Source organism: Sapajus apella, unplaced genomic scaffold (genome assembly GCF_009761245.1).
Source record: "Sapajus apella isolate SASKATOON/1434 unplaced genomic scaffold, GSC_monkey_1.0 scaffold22, whole genome shotgun sequence".
Lineage (NCBI taxonomy): Eukaryota > Metazoa > Chordata > Mammalia > Primates > Cebidae > Sapajus > Sapajus apella.
The window spans coordinates 13,506,658-13,522,670 of record NW_022436962.1 but is presented as its reverse complement, the minus strand read 5'-3'; the positions used below and the strand labels follow the sequence as shown (position 1 = coordinate 13,522,670).

Here is a 16,013-nt window from a genome sequence, read left to right as displayed (position 1 = left end):
TTTTTTAATGAACTTAAATGTATAAATTCAAGGAGAAAACAACAATATAATTCACCAACTCAAACACGTCAAGATTCTAAAGACATTTTGTTATGGCAAGTAAGACTTAAAAGCAATCACCCATACTTATCTGGCAGGGGAGAGACCGTGATCATGAAGGTGGTTTTCCCAGGCCAAGGCTTATCCATTGCACTCCAGATGTGCTGACCCCTGCCATTTCCCCAAATGTGGGAAACTCAATTGCATAATTTGTGGTAGTGGGGGACTGCGTTCGCACTTTCCCCTGGTTTTTTAAAAAATAAATAAATAAATAAAAATAAAAGCAATCACCCTAGCACCTAATTATTCCTGAAAACTGTTACAACACATTGAAAATGGCATTATTAGTAAAGCCAGTATGACAGAAATAAAATTAGGGATATTGTTACATTTCACTTCTCAGTTTCAAACTTGCAATCGTGATTTTCCAGATGATAAATTATAAATGTAAGAGAAAAAATTTCAAATGAAAGACCCATTTTTTTTTTCAAAACCCAGAATCAATTACTGACCTAAACTTGGTGCTCAAAAGAGGTGAATGAATTATTGCAGCTTAGTTCTACATTTGTTCAAAAGGTTACTCACAAGACATTAAATGAATCATAATTGTAAGGTAAGATTAAAGAAGAATCTCTATTCCTAGGCACAAAGAACGCATCCTTATTATCACCATTCACAATAATCTATTTGTATGAACCAGGATTTTCAAGCTTTAAAACCAATTAAAACAAAGGAGAGAAAGAAACAGGCTCATGAGTGTATGCACAATGAGTGTTATCCTTGTATGTTCTGGACTGGAATAAACTTAGAAGCAGACAAGTACTCCTAGTGCATTAAATAAAATCTTGCCTGTCTCTTGTTTTTGTATTGCTTATTTGGGAAATTTATCTCATGCTGTATTCAAGCTTTCTTGTTAGTTTTTTTTTTGTTTGTTTATTTGTTAGTTTTTTGTTTTGAGATGAGGTCTCATCTGTTGCCCAGGCTGGAGTGCAGTAGCACCATACCTCACTGGAGACTTTGCCTCCCAGGTTCAAGCACCCTCCTACCTCAGCCACCTGAGTAGCTGAGACCACAGGCACGTGCCACCATGCTTGGCTAACTTTGTTTTATTTTTTGTAGAGACAGGGTCTTATTATGTTGCCCAGGCTGGTGTCAAACTCCTTGGCTCAAGCAATCTGCCCAGCTCAGCCTCCCAAAGTACTGGGATTACAGGTGTGAGTCACCACACCCAGCTGCATTCAAGTATTAATAAAGCAATATTAACTTTATGTTTTTAGTTTTTCTATTTAATAAGAGTAAGTGTTGTTCTATAAAACATTGTGGGGATGGAGAGGAGAAGGAATATACTACATGGCTGTGCAAAAAACATTTCTCACTAGGAAGTGTGATTTAAGAGAAAGCTGAAAACCACCATTCAGTCTGCCCTCCCCTGAAACCAGCCCCTATAGAGTATAAATTTCAGAAGGGCAAGAATTTAATCTGTCTTGTCCACCACAAAATCTCCAGTAGCACCTAGAACTGTGCCTAGCATACCTTCAATAAACATTAATATTTGCTGGATAAAGAAGGAACTCACCAAATCAAATGAGAAAATTCAAGCTTATAATGATGTTTTGTTTGCATTCTTGAGACATCTTTCTCCCTTTTGTAGATGTGGGTTTTAGAAAAAATAAAGGGAAGTTACTGTGGTCATTTCCTATAAGGATCTGCAGGTTGCTGAGAACAAGGAAGGACTCCCAGTCCCTTCTAGGTTGGAAGAAGATTCTGGATGACCTTGAGTTTTAAGCCATAGAAAGCCCTAGATGGAGAATGGCTAAGAGCAGCAGGAGGGATGGGTGCAGGTGAAGCTGCAAGCTATGCCGCAAGACCATCACTTTTCAGACTTAGTTGAAAGCAGCCTTGCCTTTGAAAGGTTGCTGGACTCTTTCTGAGCTGAGAGAGATGGTCTAGTTTTCATCCCTAACTTTATAGAGGTAGGGCCAGAAACTAAGAGACACAAGACATGGTCTCTGGACATAAAGAGTAGGGAAAGAGTCAAATTTAGGTTAGCCTTAATTTCCTTTTTATAAAATGGGGATAATATTTGTACCATCCCGTAGGGATGGTACAAAGATTAACTGAAATAACAAACTGAAATGCTAAGCATCTTGCCTGGCCCATAATACATACTCAATCATAATTAGTTATTATTACTATTACCAATAGAATATGTAATGTTTGGATTTTTTAAATTGACTCATTCAAATATTTATTGAGAAGCTAAGGAGATACAAAGGATTTAAAACATGGTCAGAGATGAGGCAAATGCACACAAGTAAGAGAAAGCAAAGGGCAAAGTTCACGGAATCACAGCAGTCAGAACAGAGCCCTTTAGGGAACCAAGAGTGTGGGTCTGTTTCCAGCCTGAAGAGGCATGGGTGGCAAATCAGAAAAGGGGACTGAGATTACAATAGAAGGCTTCAGTCTGGATTGGTGATGACACTCAGTATGGACTATATTTGTCTCTCCTTTTCCTTTCTCCTCATCTTTGGGCTTAATTTACCAGTAGTGCCCAGGACTGTTCAATGCGCTTTTTCTATACTTGCTTGCATTTTTGCTTTAATGTCTTCTAAAGAAGTAGGTCCTTTTGGTGTTTTAGGAATTTTTTCCTGTTTTTTGAAGGATCCTTGTCCTTTTGATCTTGGTGTTGATGATGGTTTTGAGTCTTTTCCATTCTGATTTGACTTTTGTGCATTTTGGGCTGGAGTATCACATATAGATTTCTTCACTGGCGCTTTTTCTTCAGTTTCCTCATCATCATCTTCATCATCATCTTCATCAGCAGCAAGGTTTGCTTTTTTTCTGTGGAGACTTGCTACCACCTCCAGGGGCAGACTGCTTTCCAGACATCCTTAAGAGTTTCCCATCCTCCTTCTCTTCCATCTTCTGACTCTACATCTTCCTCCACAGCTACTAAGTGCTGTCCACTGATGTGCACTGGCCCTGAATCACACTTCAGTCGTTAGACCATGGGTGGTGTTATTTCAAAGCCCCCGAGGGAAACCATTGGCTGTACAGACATTTTCAAAGCTGCCAGTGTTACTTTAATTGGACTGCCTTCGTAATTCATTGCCTCTGCTTCAACAATATGCAATTCATCCTTTGTACCAGCTCCTAAACTGACGGTTCCTAAAGATAACTGGTGCTCATTTTCATCATTATCTACCTAAAAGTGATCATCTTTGTCGGCCTTTAGTTCACAACCAAAAAGATAGTTCTGGGGCCTCAGGGGGCTCACGTCCATGTCCATCGAATCTTCCATCAGGTGGCGGCACGCAGTTAGGTGAAAGAGAAGGCGGACGGAGATAAATGACTACTGCTCAAAAGAACAGCCGCACAGGACGGAATCACAACCTGGAGATATATATATATATATATATATATATACACATATATTTTTTTTAACTAAGTCTTCCTCTGTCACCCAGGCTGGAGTGCAGTGGTACAACCTCAGCACACTGCAACCTCCACCTCCCAGGTTCAAGCAATTCTCATGCCTCAGCCTTCTGAGTAGCTGGGATTAGAGGTACCTGCTAGAAATAGGGTTTCACCATGCTGGCCAGGCTGGTCTCCAACTCCTGACCTCAGGTGATCCACCTGCCTCCCCCTCTTGAAGTGCTGGGATTACAGTTATATTTGGGAATATTAACAGGTTTTTTTTCCCTTTGTGCTTCTTTATAGCCATTACGCTTTTCTCTATCATTCTGTCACATTCCACACACATTGTTCTCAGACAGAAAGTAGATAAAGCTGAGAAGAAAAAATCTGTTGAATGTCTGAATGGATTTATTTTAAACCCATAGTAGAGACAACAGCTTGAGAGGCAGGACTTTCTTTGATTCTGAAAGCTGTGCATTTTGAGAAAGAACAAAACAAGTGTGTAGCTGCTTCCTAAGCTTTGGTATGGAGCCCAGAGCCCACCCTCTGGACCAAGTAAACCCACTATCAAGGCAAGATTTTTTAAACTGTGGACTGAGACTTCTTACATCATAAAATTGGTTTACTGGAATAAAACCAGCATTAAAAGAAACAGAATACAATGGAATAGGAAATGCCAGTGTTCATTGCAAGGTCCTGGTAATGTTGTTTCGTGAAGTTGTTGCCTCATGTGTGTTGTGTATGTGTGCTCAGCTGAGATATAAAATACATTTTCTTTATGGTCACACTCAAAGAAATTCATACATCATTGAGGATTCTATAGCAGGGGACGCATGTGTCTCTCCTCTGAGAACGTACCAGGGAGAATCACGGTTTCTGGGAGAATTTCCACATCCAGAATGGCGTTGGAAGAACGGAGCAGCCAAGACCTAGGGTGGCCGTACAGAGCCCCATGCATCTTGACAAGGCTGGGGAAAATCTGAAAAGTTTCTACGGCCACCAAAACGGATGCAGAGAGGCTCTGAACAAGCCAAAAGGATGCAAAGGAGCTGCAGTCTGGACCATAACGATGCAGGCAAAGGGAGGCAACAGTGGAAACTTGGACATCAGAAGCTGGCTCAGGACACTGAGACCAAGTGGCAAGAGTCACCAATCATTGGACACAGGTGTAGACGGAGTGTCGTGATGGGCCAGACGCTGCTTTGCTCTCTGCACCAACATGACACATGAACCCTGCCTCACAGACACATGCCCTCTGCAGCTACAGAGACTGAAAAAAACGTGGGGGAATAAGGGGAGGGAACTTCTGATTTACTACTTAAAGATTATGTTTTAATTCTGTTTTAAAACAGAATGGGGCCGGGTATGGTGGTTCACACCTGTAACTCCAGCCCTTTGGGAGGCTGAGGTGGGCATATTGCTTGAGCCCAGGACTTTGAGACCAGCCTGGGCAACATGGCGAAACCCTGTCTCTACTAAAAATGCAAAAAATTAGCCAGGTGTGGTGGTGTGTGCCTTTAGTCTCAGCTACTCGGGAGGCTGAGGAGGGATAATTGTTTGCGTCCAGGAGGCAGAGGTTGCAGTGAGCTGAGACCACGCCACTGCACTCCAGCTTGGGCGACAGAGCAAGAGCCTGTCTCAAAAAAGAAAAAAAAAATCAGAATGGTTCTGATGGTACATTCTAAACACAAGTTAGATAAAAATAAAAAATTTAAAATAAAAATAAAAACAGAATGGGCACTGGGTGCAATGGCTCACACCTGTAATCCCAGCACTTTGGGAGGCTGAGTTGGGAGGATTGCTTGAGCCCACGAGTTTGAGAGCACTCTGGGCAACAAATTGAGACTCTCATCTCTACAAAAAAATTTTAAAAATTATCCAAGTGTGATGGCATGCATCTGTAATCCCAACTACTTGGGAGGTTGAGGCAGGAGGATCCCTTGGGCCCAGGAGGTTGAGGATACAGTGAACTATGATCGTGCCACTGCACTCCCGCCTGGGTGACAGAGCAGGATTCCATCTCTATAAAATAAAAGATAAAAAAACCGGAAAGTGTTGGATTTATCTTGAATTAGGAAGACCACATTTTCTGCTGCCAAGCAGACATTGGAGGTTGAGTTAATGATTTGAGGTCAGTTCTAGAAAATTGAGTTACATCCTCGAACACCAGGGGATGTGACTGTATAAAATATCAAAACTAACGTGTTATTAATGAAGCCTTTGGATTTGGCAAGTAGAAGGTCATGAGCAACCTCCAAAAGGGTAATTTTCGTCATGGTTAGGACGGAAGCTAGATGGGAATGGGGTCAGAACAGAGTGGTCAGAATAAACTGCTCTTTGGAGACACTGGCGAGCAGTGTGGGTGTGGGTGAGTATGGATCGCAGGTGTGAGGGAAAGTTCCATTTATTTTAAATGGACTTTATAGGCAGAAGACTTTACAGGCAGAAGTTGTAGGCAGATGAGAAGGGCTTACACAGAGCTGTCCTTGGGTAAAGGTAGGAGCTGGTGGGCATCGGATACATTACTACTCAGGTGAAAACTGGTCAAATCCGCAAAGGCAAGGTTGGTAGCACTCAGAGTGGTCCCAAAGGGTGATGTATGGAATGGGAAGAAAGGTGTTTCTAATGATGTGTGTTTAATCAGTGCTGGTCTTTGACTTCCGTCTCCTTCTTGGGTTCAGCACCCCAGGACCTGTGAAGGTTGGAGACTCCATGGAAAGGTTCCAAAGTCCTTAGGAGCTCCTGGGAGCCTCGTTCAATGTTATGGCTCTTCATTTAAACCCCATTGCCAAGTGGCTGTTGAGTTCTGCCTTTCCTTGTTCTCTGATCACTGCTCGGTTGACCCTTTTCTGTGTCCTCTACAATCACAACAGTTTCTTGGTCACAAGGGACAATTCTGTAAAAGAACTCGAATGAAGGGTTCAAAATTGAGGCAAGGCATGTTTATGAAACAAGTCTCTGAAAACCTGACGTTTCCCAAGGAACAAGGGCTGTCTGTCCCACCCTGGCACTCATTCGTATCCCCCTGCCCCGCCCTCTGTGTCAAAGGCTTCTCTGAGAAGGAGACCATGACATCACTTCCTTCGGGTGATGCAGGGTCCTCTGACCTCCCGCCCACCGCCTTTGGCCGCTGACCCCCGAGGAAGTGAGGCAGCGGCCGGCCGGAGCCGGGCACGCCCTGAGCTCGCTCTCCTTTCTTCCCTCTGGCTCACCTCTGGGTGCGGTCCCAGATGCCTCGGGGAAGTGCACAGTCTTCAAAATATCTCAGTGCCCTCAGTTATTTCCTTTAGAAGACATGGAGAGCTGCAGGGGTGAAAAGACACCACTAGGTGGCTGCACAAGACCTTGTTTGTTTCCATAGGTGCCATGCTGGCGGTGATCAGACGCTCCTCTACCACTCGTGTGTGTGTGTGTGTGTGTGTGTGTGTGTGTGTGTGTGTGTGTGTGTGTGTCGGGGGGGAGGGCGGGGGGAGGTGCCCAGTGGGGAAAATGGGGAGGCAGAGACAGAAGTTTAAGAAAGCCTATAGTTAAAAATGCCTAAATTTATAAAACAGGTATGTTAAAGGGTTATTCTTAATGCCTACAGTGGAAGGAGTGCAGAGCTCCTTCTTACAGGAGAATTCTCTTGATATTTTTAGTCCTTTTTAGTTCATCAGTTATTTAGCAGAGAAACTGAAGTGTGAGCCTACTAACATTTCTGGCTACTGAAAATGAATCAGAAATGAGGACATTGCATGAGATCTGAACTCTAAGAATCTGATTTGCATTCATTTTCATTCATAATCAGAAATTTGACATGTGCCTACTACCTGCCACACCCCGGGCTAGGTGCTGAGGAGAGGGCTGTGAACAGCACTCTGTACTCTCATGGAACTTAGGTTTTTAAAAAAATGCAAGAAAAAAATGCACTGTATATAGAAAAAAGAGGGTGCAGTTTCTCCGGCTCTGCCATTCTGTGATTTCATGACTATATCCTTCCCTTGCACAGCTCTCACATGAAGTATAGGATAATAAGACTCAGTTAATCCACCAAAATTTAGATGCTACACAGATTTTCTGGAGCAGAGTTGCAGTGTAATTTCCGGCGTGTGGTCATATTACCATCAAGAGTTCCAGAAGTGATGCCATGGAATTTCCTAGTCTCTCTTCTTTATCTGTTTATTACCTTCTTAGGTCATCTGCCAGTGCCAGGACAATCATCTGAGACATGGGCTGCTCCTTTGGCAGAAGAAGCAGTGGCAGGCTGAAGACTGCAGGCCGAAATACACAAATTGGAAAATAAGAAAGAAAAGTGATCCAAAGTCCAGGACACCAACAAGACTGTAGAAAAACTCAGAATATAAAGGTGTGGCATTTCTAAGCACTGCCAAATTTATTTCTCCAGCCAAGTCAAACATAACACAATGGAAGCCAGCTCCCAGATGCCCCTCATGAGAAAGCACATGTGTATGTGCACAGAAGCACATGTGAGAACTCGTTAGGAGAAAGGGTGTTCATATGGAGTCATGGAACACCAGAGCTGGATTCAAGCTAATTTAATCCATCCTCTCATTTTAAAAATGCAGACACCAGGCCTGCAAAAGAGAAGGTCTTGTCCAATATTTAAGAGTCACCATTGACAGAACTAAGACTATAACTCAATATCTTGATCCCCAGTTTATAACTCCAGTCTATTTTGTCTGTTCTTAAAAGATTATGGACATATTTGGTGCCTTTCTTACTTGGATTTACATTCCTTTACATGTTACGGTGGTTGAATGGTGCCTCCATCCCCCCACCCACAAAAAAAAGATATAGAATCTGTGAATATGCCCCTATTTTTATCTTTATTTTTAAATTTTATTTATTTGAGACAGGGTCTCATCTATCACCCATGTTGGAGTGCAGTGGCACAGTCATGGCTCACTGCAGCCTCAACCTCCTAGGCTCAGGTGATTCTCCCACCACAGCCTCCTGGGTAGCTGGGACTGCAGGTGCACGCCACTATACCTGGCTAATTGTTTGTATTTTTTGTAGAGATGGGTTTCGCCTTGTTGCCCAGGCTAGTCTCAAATGCTCTTATTTTTAAAAAGGACCTTTGCAGATGTAATTAATTAAGGATCTTGAGATGAGATTATGTTTGGTTAGGATCAGCTTACATCCAATGACAAGTATCTTGAGAAGAGGAGTGAAGAGGAGAAGAAAGCAGAGGAGAGGAGGGGAGGGCAGAAGAGGGGAGGGGAGAAGACACATGGAGAAGAAGACAATGTGAAGACAGAGACTGAGGTGATATATACACAAACCAAAGAACACCAAGGATTGCCTGCAGCCACCAGAAGCCGGGAGAGAGGCATGGAACAGCTCTTCCCTCCATGCCTGCAGAAAGAACAAACTCTCCCAGCACCTTGATTTTAGATGTCTGACTCCAGAACTGTGAAAGAATAAATTTCTGTTGGTTTAAGCTACGAAGTTTGTGGTACTTTGTTACTGCAGCTGTAGGAAGCCAATACATTTACATGCCCCAATTCCTTTGACTGCCTTTGTTCCATTCTTTCCTTACCTTGAAGAGGGTGGCATTCTTTGCGCACAGTAGCACATCGTGGTTATGAGATGCTGTTGCTGTTAGCAGGTGAAAGATTGTTTGGGGATGGTCCTCTTGGAAAAATCTAAACATATTGTACTCTAAGTGCCACTAACTGAAACCAGCCTTGAGAAGTTCTCAAGAAGGGCCTTCCAAATGCCGTAAAGCTGTCTTCATATGACCAAAAGGAGAGCAACGGGAAAAGAACGCAAAAGATTTTCCCCATCCTAGATGCTGAGTGTGGTCATGACTGGCTTTTACTGGAATTGTGTTCTCTCTGGTAATATGAGAGGCTGTTATCAGTGTGATTGTTTCTTTATCATCTAGTTTTGTTTTTGTTTTTGTTTTCGTTTTTGTTTTTGAGACAGGGTCTCGTTCTGTTGCCCAGGCTGGAGTGCAGTGGTGCAATCTCGGCTGACAGCAGGCTTGACCTCTTGGGCTCAAGTGATTCACCCACCTCAGCCTCCTGAGTAGCTGAAACTACAGGTGCATGCCACCATGCCTGGCTAATTTTTGCATTTTTGTAGATACAGCGTTTCCCCCCAGGTTGCCCAGGCTAGTCTCAAACTCCTGGGTTCAAGCAATCCACCCACCTTGGCCTCCCAAAGTGCTGGGATTACAGGTATTTGCCACTGTGCCTAGCCCACTTAGGTCTTTAAGTGTCTTTGGATGGTGCAGGGGAGTGGGGAGTCACACCTCAAATGAATTTAAAATGGAACTGGAATTATAAGTAATATTATAAGGCAAATCTATTGCATAATGCAACGTCTTCAAGCATATTTTTCCTTTCCATGTAGTTGTTGGCAAATATCTGGAATGGAAAAGAGGACCATCCTTTTGGGAGAGTTTCTCTTTGTGTTTTTCAATATTGCAGAAATAAATACACAACTTTAATTTGTTCCCCAAAGGAAGAAATAATAAAAACAACCTACTCAAAACTAGTCAAAGTTGCTGGAAAAATCAGGAAATAGCTTTGGTGGTTTGTTTGTTTGTTTTTCTTCGTAATTTTCCAGGAAATCTAGTAAAGACAGTAGCTGCCCTTTAGATAACACATTCATTCCAAGGGCCAAAGAGATGGGTGCATATGCTGAAGCTGCCTCCTGTCCTGAGCACATCTCTCCTTCTGAGCTCATGGCACCCCAGGGCTGAGCTCAGAGCCACAGCATGAAGAAGTCAATGGTGTCAATCTAAGGAAAACAAGACAGCTGATATCAAACTTGTTTAGAATAATGTCATCTGATGACTTACTTCCACTTTGAGCCCAGACTGAGATTTAAACATGTCAAAGAATGGATCTAAACTGCTGGGTGGACAAGAATAGTCAATTTGTAGGTTTGCTATATGGAATAGGAACAAAAGGGAGGAGGTTTGGTGTCCCTCTGGTTGGAGGGAAAATGAAAGGCCAAAGTGGAATTTGTTCCATACCTGGCACCTTAGTGTGGTGTCTGAGCCTGGTAGAAAAGGGGCTGTGAGCTGAAGCTATACTATTGGTCTTTATGAGAGACTCAGTGAGGCCCGAGGCAAGAGTATCATTCTTACTTTCCCAAGGGACCAGCATGACACAGGTTTCTGGACAGATGTGCCAGAACATAGTGCTGTTCTGGCCCTCATAGATTGGAAAGTTTGACCTCTGGATTTTGTTGGCTTGGATGTTGAAATTCTGATTGTGGTGGCCAGAAGCTGGGGCAATGGAGAGTCACTCTCAAGAGGTTTTGTGGACAGAGAACATTGGATGGGGCTGAGACCAGAGAAGAGAGACGAGCCTAGGGGAATCGGTGTTGACTGTAACAACAGGGTCACCATCCATAAGGACATGTGAGACATATTCTATGACGTTTGGTTGGAACTTTGTTGAAACAAATAGAAGGTCCTAGTTGAGCATGTGGTAAGAAAAGTCAAAACTTGGGTTATTAGTATTTTTTTTTAGTTTTGTATTTTTTGTAGGGACAAGGTTTTTCCATATTACCCAGGCTGGTCTCAAACTCCTGAACTCAAGAGATTCACCCACCTCAGCCTTCCAAAGTGCTGGGATTACAGGTGTGAACCACAGTGACTGGCATGGGTTACTCCTATTAAAGTGCTCCCCTTGGTACCCAAGAAACACTTAAGGTTGAAATTGCACCTCATCTAACAGGCCACGTTTTCAAATTGTGTTCAGTAATAGTCTAGGTTTTCTGAGGAGACCCTTGAGACTGGATAAGTGGCTTATAGCAGGGTCTGGGCCTTCTACCGCCAACTCAACATCAGCCAAACATCAGAAAAACATCAGTATTTCACCTGTTTTACCTACAGTAAGAGGAGCTTTGTAACTAACAAAAAGGTCTTCATCACTTAATGGAAAAGTCTCGAACACTCCTGCTTTAGGGCAACATTTACTAAGCCTGGCAACGTGTACCAGTAGATTTTCAATGAATAACACATTTGCTTGTATATGCAATCTAGCCAAAAGACGATTTGAAGCAGTAATAGCTTTTTATTAATGGATGAGACCAGAGTAAGTGATTTATTTCTAAAACCCACTGAAAATAACAAAGCAATTAAAATATTAAATGTTTGGGAATACCGTTTTATTCCTTTTGCACAAACCAGATATGAACAAACACAAATCTTAATGTCAGGCATTTATAGTGATTCTATCTATTGGAAATAAGCAAAATAGTAGTAAACAATCCTATATACCTTTGTTTTAACTATATTTCCAAGTTATATTTTATGAGCCTGTTCAGCAGTTGTTATCTAATTTTCCATAGCAAGAAAAAAAATGGCCAACTTACATGTTGTGTTTCTGTATGCATTTTGGTTAACAGGTTATTATTGTTTTTTTTAAAGGGAGGTTTTGGCCAGGAGCCATAGCTCACACCTGTAATCCCAGCACTTTGGGAGGCCAAGGCAGGTTGATCACATGAGGCCAGGAGTTTGAGACCAGCCTGGCCAACATGGTGAAAACCCGCTACTAAAAGTATAAAACTTAGCTGGGCATGGTGGCGCATATCTATAATGCCAGCTACTCAGGAGGCCGAGGCACAAGAATCCCTTGAACCCAGGAGGCAGAGGTTGCAGTGAGCTGAAATCATCCCATTGCACTCCAGCCTGGGCAACAGAGCAAGACTCTGTCTCCAAAAAAAGAAAAGAATAGAAATGATGGTTTTTAAAGATTAAAGCTTCATTAATAAATAAGAATTGTCTGAATATTGTCAACAGTTGTGAATGTCACTAGCCTTCATAACGCACAGATCAATAAGGATTTTCTTCTAGGCAGAAGTCTCAATGAAAATAGCATGTGTGTGTCTGTCTGTCTTCCTATATGTTTTTATTTTATGATAAAAAGGTTTAAAACTAAATCAATGATCATGTCAAACTTTTTTTTAAGTATGCACAGTTTTCAACAAAAGAACCAAAGAAATTTTGGAAAAATTTATTTACGCATCGTGGTCTTTACAAGTTGTAACTGTTCCTAGAGAGTGGCCTAGAAGCCAGGGTCGCCTGTGTGCAGGCTTTGCCCACTATGTCAGTGTCCATCAAGCAGATATGTGAGGCTGAGGCCAGCTCACATTCTCCCTGCTGAGCAGCCCGCCCAGACCCCTGGCTGCATCTGTCTCTAATGTGCCCAGAGGTGCAAGTCACCTGTAAAAGCAGGAGACTCATCTGGAGTGAGAAATATTCTGAAAGCATCCATTTACCTTCATCTGTGAACTGGAAGGAAAATGGATGCTTTCAGAATATTTCTAGACTTCTGACGTGCATCTTTGAACCACTATTTGTTTATTTATTTATTTATTTTAAATTTATTTATTTTTCTTATCAAAACCAAAGCTGTGGGCCAGGCACGGTGGCTCACACCTATAATCCCAGCACTTTGGGAGGCTGTGGTGGGTGGATCACTTGAGGTCAAGAGTTTGGGACCAGCGTGGTCAACATGGTGAAACCCCATCTCTACTGAAAATATAAAAATTAGCCAAGCGTGGTGGCGTGCGCCTGTAGTCCCAGCTATCCAGGAGGCTGAGACAGGAGACTCACTTTAATCCACAAGGCAGCTGTTGCAGTGAACTGAGATCACACCACTGCACCACTGCACTCCAGCCTGGGTGATAGAGCAAGACTCCGTCTCAACAACAAACAAACAAATCAAAGCTGTGGCATTTTAAACCGGATTGCAACAAAGTAAGAAAGAGCAGTATCAAACCTAATAAGCAGAATGCTGAAATCTCACAGAATTATTAAATCTCAAAGATGTTCAATATATATTTAACCACTTTTTATCAAAATGTATTACAGAATGCCACCTGCCACCATGATTCAGTGTGAAAGCCACATCTGCCCATCCACTGCAATGGTCTAGCCTGCAGTCTCTGTTCCATACCAGTAATCAAAAGTAGTGAAACAGCCACTGGCCCAAGTTTTCCCAAGTAATAAAGTCACTTTGCTTAGTCTTCAGAATGTTTAGTCCTCTTGTTAATCTATCAGCTTCTTCATTGCCTATAAACCCTGGATGACCAGGAACAAGGATCCACTGGATGTCCATGCCTTGAGTGAACTTCTCCAGTGTCCCAGTGTCACAAAGTCCTCTTTGTTCGTCACCTCTTTCTCTGTACTTGTCTTCCACCTGTGCTTCTTCCAACCTTGAACCCAGTTAGTTACACCATTTACAGTAAACACACTCTCTGTGTACAAAACCAATTTATTGATGTTTGCAGGCTTTGCTTGCTCTATGGCGTTGCAGGCTGCACGAATTTCTGCTCTTTGGTTTGTCTGTCACCCAGGAAGTCTAATGCCTACATTTAAAGGATGGCCTGGCCCCCAGTAAACGTCAGTTCCCACTAGTGCCCTCTTCCACTCATTACTGGAACAGTAACCATCAGTGTAGGCGACAACAAAGCCTCCCATGTAAGAAAATGTCTCGGCTCGCTGGAGGCGCTGGCTCTGTGATTTGCTTCACAGGCTTTACATATGGCTCTATGCTTTCATCCCCATCTTTGTTAAGTGGCTCACGGAGTCCCTTGCTGGCTTTTGTTTGTGATTCTTGTGTTTTTCTGCCCTTCTGAACGTTTCAGGCTTGCAGATTTCCTGACAAAGGCCCAGGCCTCATCTTCTATGGCAAACTTCTTAAATCTGGCAGCAGGAAATGGGTCCAGCTGTGCTCTACACTCATTCCAGGTCAGAAAGACCTGGTCCTGCAGGCCCTCCTCACAGTGTAGACCATACCAAGGCTGCAGTCGTCCCTGCGGCAGCGCACAGCGGTCAAGGTGACTCTGTGGGCCAGGGACCGAGGCCGGCTCATGGCTCACTCCCCGCTCACACTAGTGCAACCCCAACAGTGCCCACCAAAAACAGCTTCAGTAAAAGTATGCTCCGAGGCCAGACGTGGTGGCTCATGCCTGTAATTCCAGTACTTTGGGAGGCGAAGGCGATGGATCATTTGAGTCCAGGAGTTCGAGAGCAGCCTGGTAAAACCCCATCTTTACTAAAAAAGATAACAAAAAATTAGCCGGGCATGGTGGCCCGCACCTGTGGAGGCTGAGGTGGGACAATCACCTGGACCTAGGAGGTCAAGGCTGCAGTGAGCCCAGATAGTGCCACTGCACTCCAGCCTGGGTGATCCGAGTGAGACCCTATCTAAAAACAAAAACAAAAACAAAAACACTCTGAGGCATAACTGAAGACTTAGCTAATTATTTTCCTCTATGATCAGTTGATGGACCATTTGCAAAAACTTACCCATTTGCATAGCTGTGTCTGATAAGAGGGGCCTGCTCCAGGGCAGAGCATTCTTTTGAGGACCAAAGCTAGCCAGATCAACATATTTGAAAAAGGCCTTTTCATAAATCTATCGAATCCCCTATGCCTTGAGCTAAGCTGCTAAGAAAAAAACAAAACATGTGATCTTCTAGAATATTCTTGAGAACTTTACTTTGAAAGGTAGATAACATTCTCTGAAAGCCTCTGTACTTGATAAGATTATTTTGTTCAGCACAGATCATAACTATAGGAAGCTATTCCAAAAGAGGGGTTAGCATTACCTAGAATTCCAGATTGAAGCCAGTTGCACTACAGGCTGGGAGAAAGGGGATATCATGAATCAGAACATACAGACCAGACACAGCTCTTCCCTGAGCAGCCACAGACAAGTCCAAGGGACGTGGCATAACTGCCGTCTGTTTCCAAGCAGGCAAAGCGATCCAGAAGGGTCTGATCAGAAGGGGCCAAACGGGAATCCAGTTTCATGAATACTTGGCAGCAACAATGCTCGCCATTAGGGGTAGACTGAAATGCAAACAGGAACCAGCCAGCTCCATGTGAGGCGTGAGACCGGGATTAGGCCCAAGTCCTGGGAAGCTGAGCTGGCAGTGACCAGCTAGGCGGCTGGAACACAGGCTAGGGCTACCTCGGATGCCAAAGACCAGGACAAAAGGGACCTAGCAGACAGCCTGGCTATTTGTGCACCTGGCAGCCAGCTTTAAGGCCATGTTCTCAGTGCTCCAGCCACAGACAAAAGGCAGCAGCAAAGGGTCTTCACTTCCCATTCTTGATGGGAGAGAAAAATGCAGCCTCTAGCCTGAGCTTCCAAAGCGCATTCTAAGCTCTAGCCAGGACACGGTGGAACAGGGCTGCGGATCACTGCATGGCAAAAGGTGGTGGTAGGCCTAGGAAATCCTGAGTTTTAGAGTGGCCACCTTGGGTAGGGTTATTCACAGATTAGGTATACTTCTTGGTAAACAGCCACTGAAGCCCCGATTCCACATCTATGTCTTGAAAATGTGCTTTTACTGAGAAACCAAGATAAACTTTTCTCTGGCTGAATGGACATAAGTTAATTCTACATTCAACATAGATTTTAAAAACCACACGCATCCTCAGAATAATTTTTGAATCCTTTGGAGAAGCGTGAGGAGGTAGCTCTCCTATTTTCCCCCATAAGTGGACCACATCTTTGCTTTTGTGCATTTTCCTCGGACGCTGGGAATCAGTCCCAAAAGCTGTTGAATAGGGGTTTTCTAAT

General features: G+C 43.4%; 1 non-coding gene and 2 pseudogenes across 1 annotated transcript; 1 reads left to right on the top strand and 2 right to left on the bottom strand.

Moving 5' to 3' along the window:
• The first annotated feature begins 122 nt into the window (after positions 1-122).
• Positions 123-286, top strand: LOC116559148. Its single transcript, XR_004272341.1, has one exon. It is a non-coding gene; the product is annotated as a U1 spliceosomal RNA (small nuclear RNA).
• A 1,983-nt stretch (positions 287-2,269) lies between these two features.
• Positions 2,270-3,421, bottom strand: LOC116558872 (annotated as a pseudogene).
• A 9,764-nt stretch (positions 3,422-13,185) lies between these two features.
• LOC116558609 lies at positions 13,186-14,294 on the bottom strand (annotated as a pseudogene).
• Between the last annotated feature and the right edge of the window lie 1,719 nt (positions 14,295-16,013).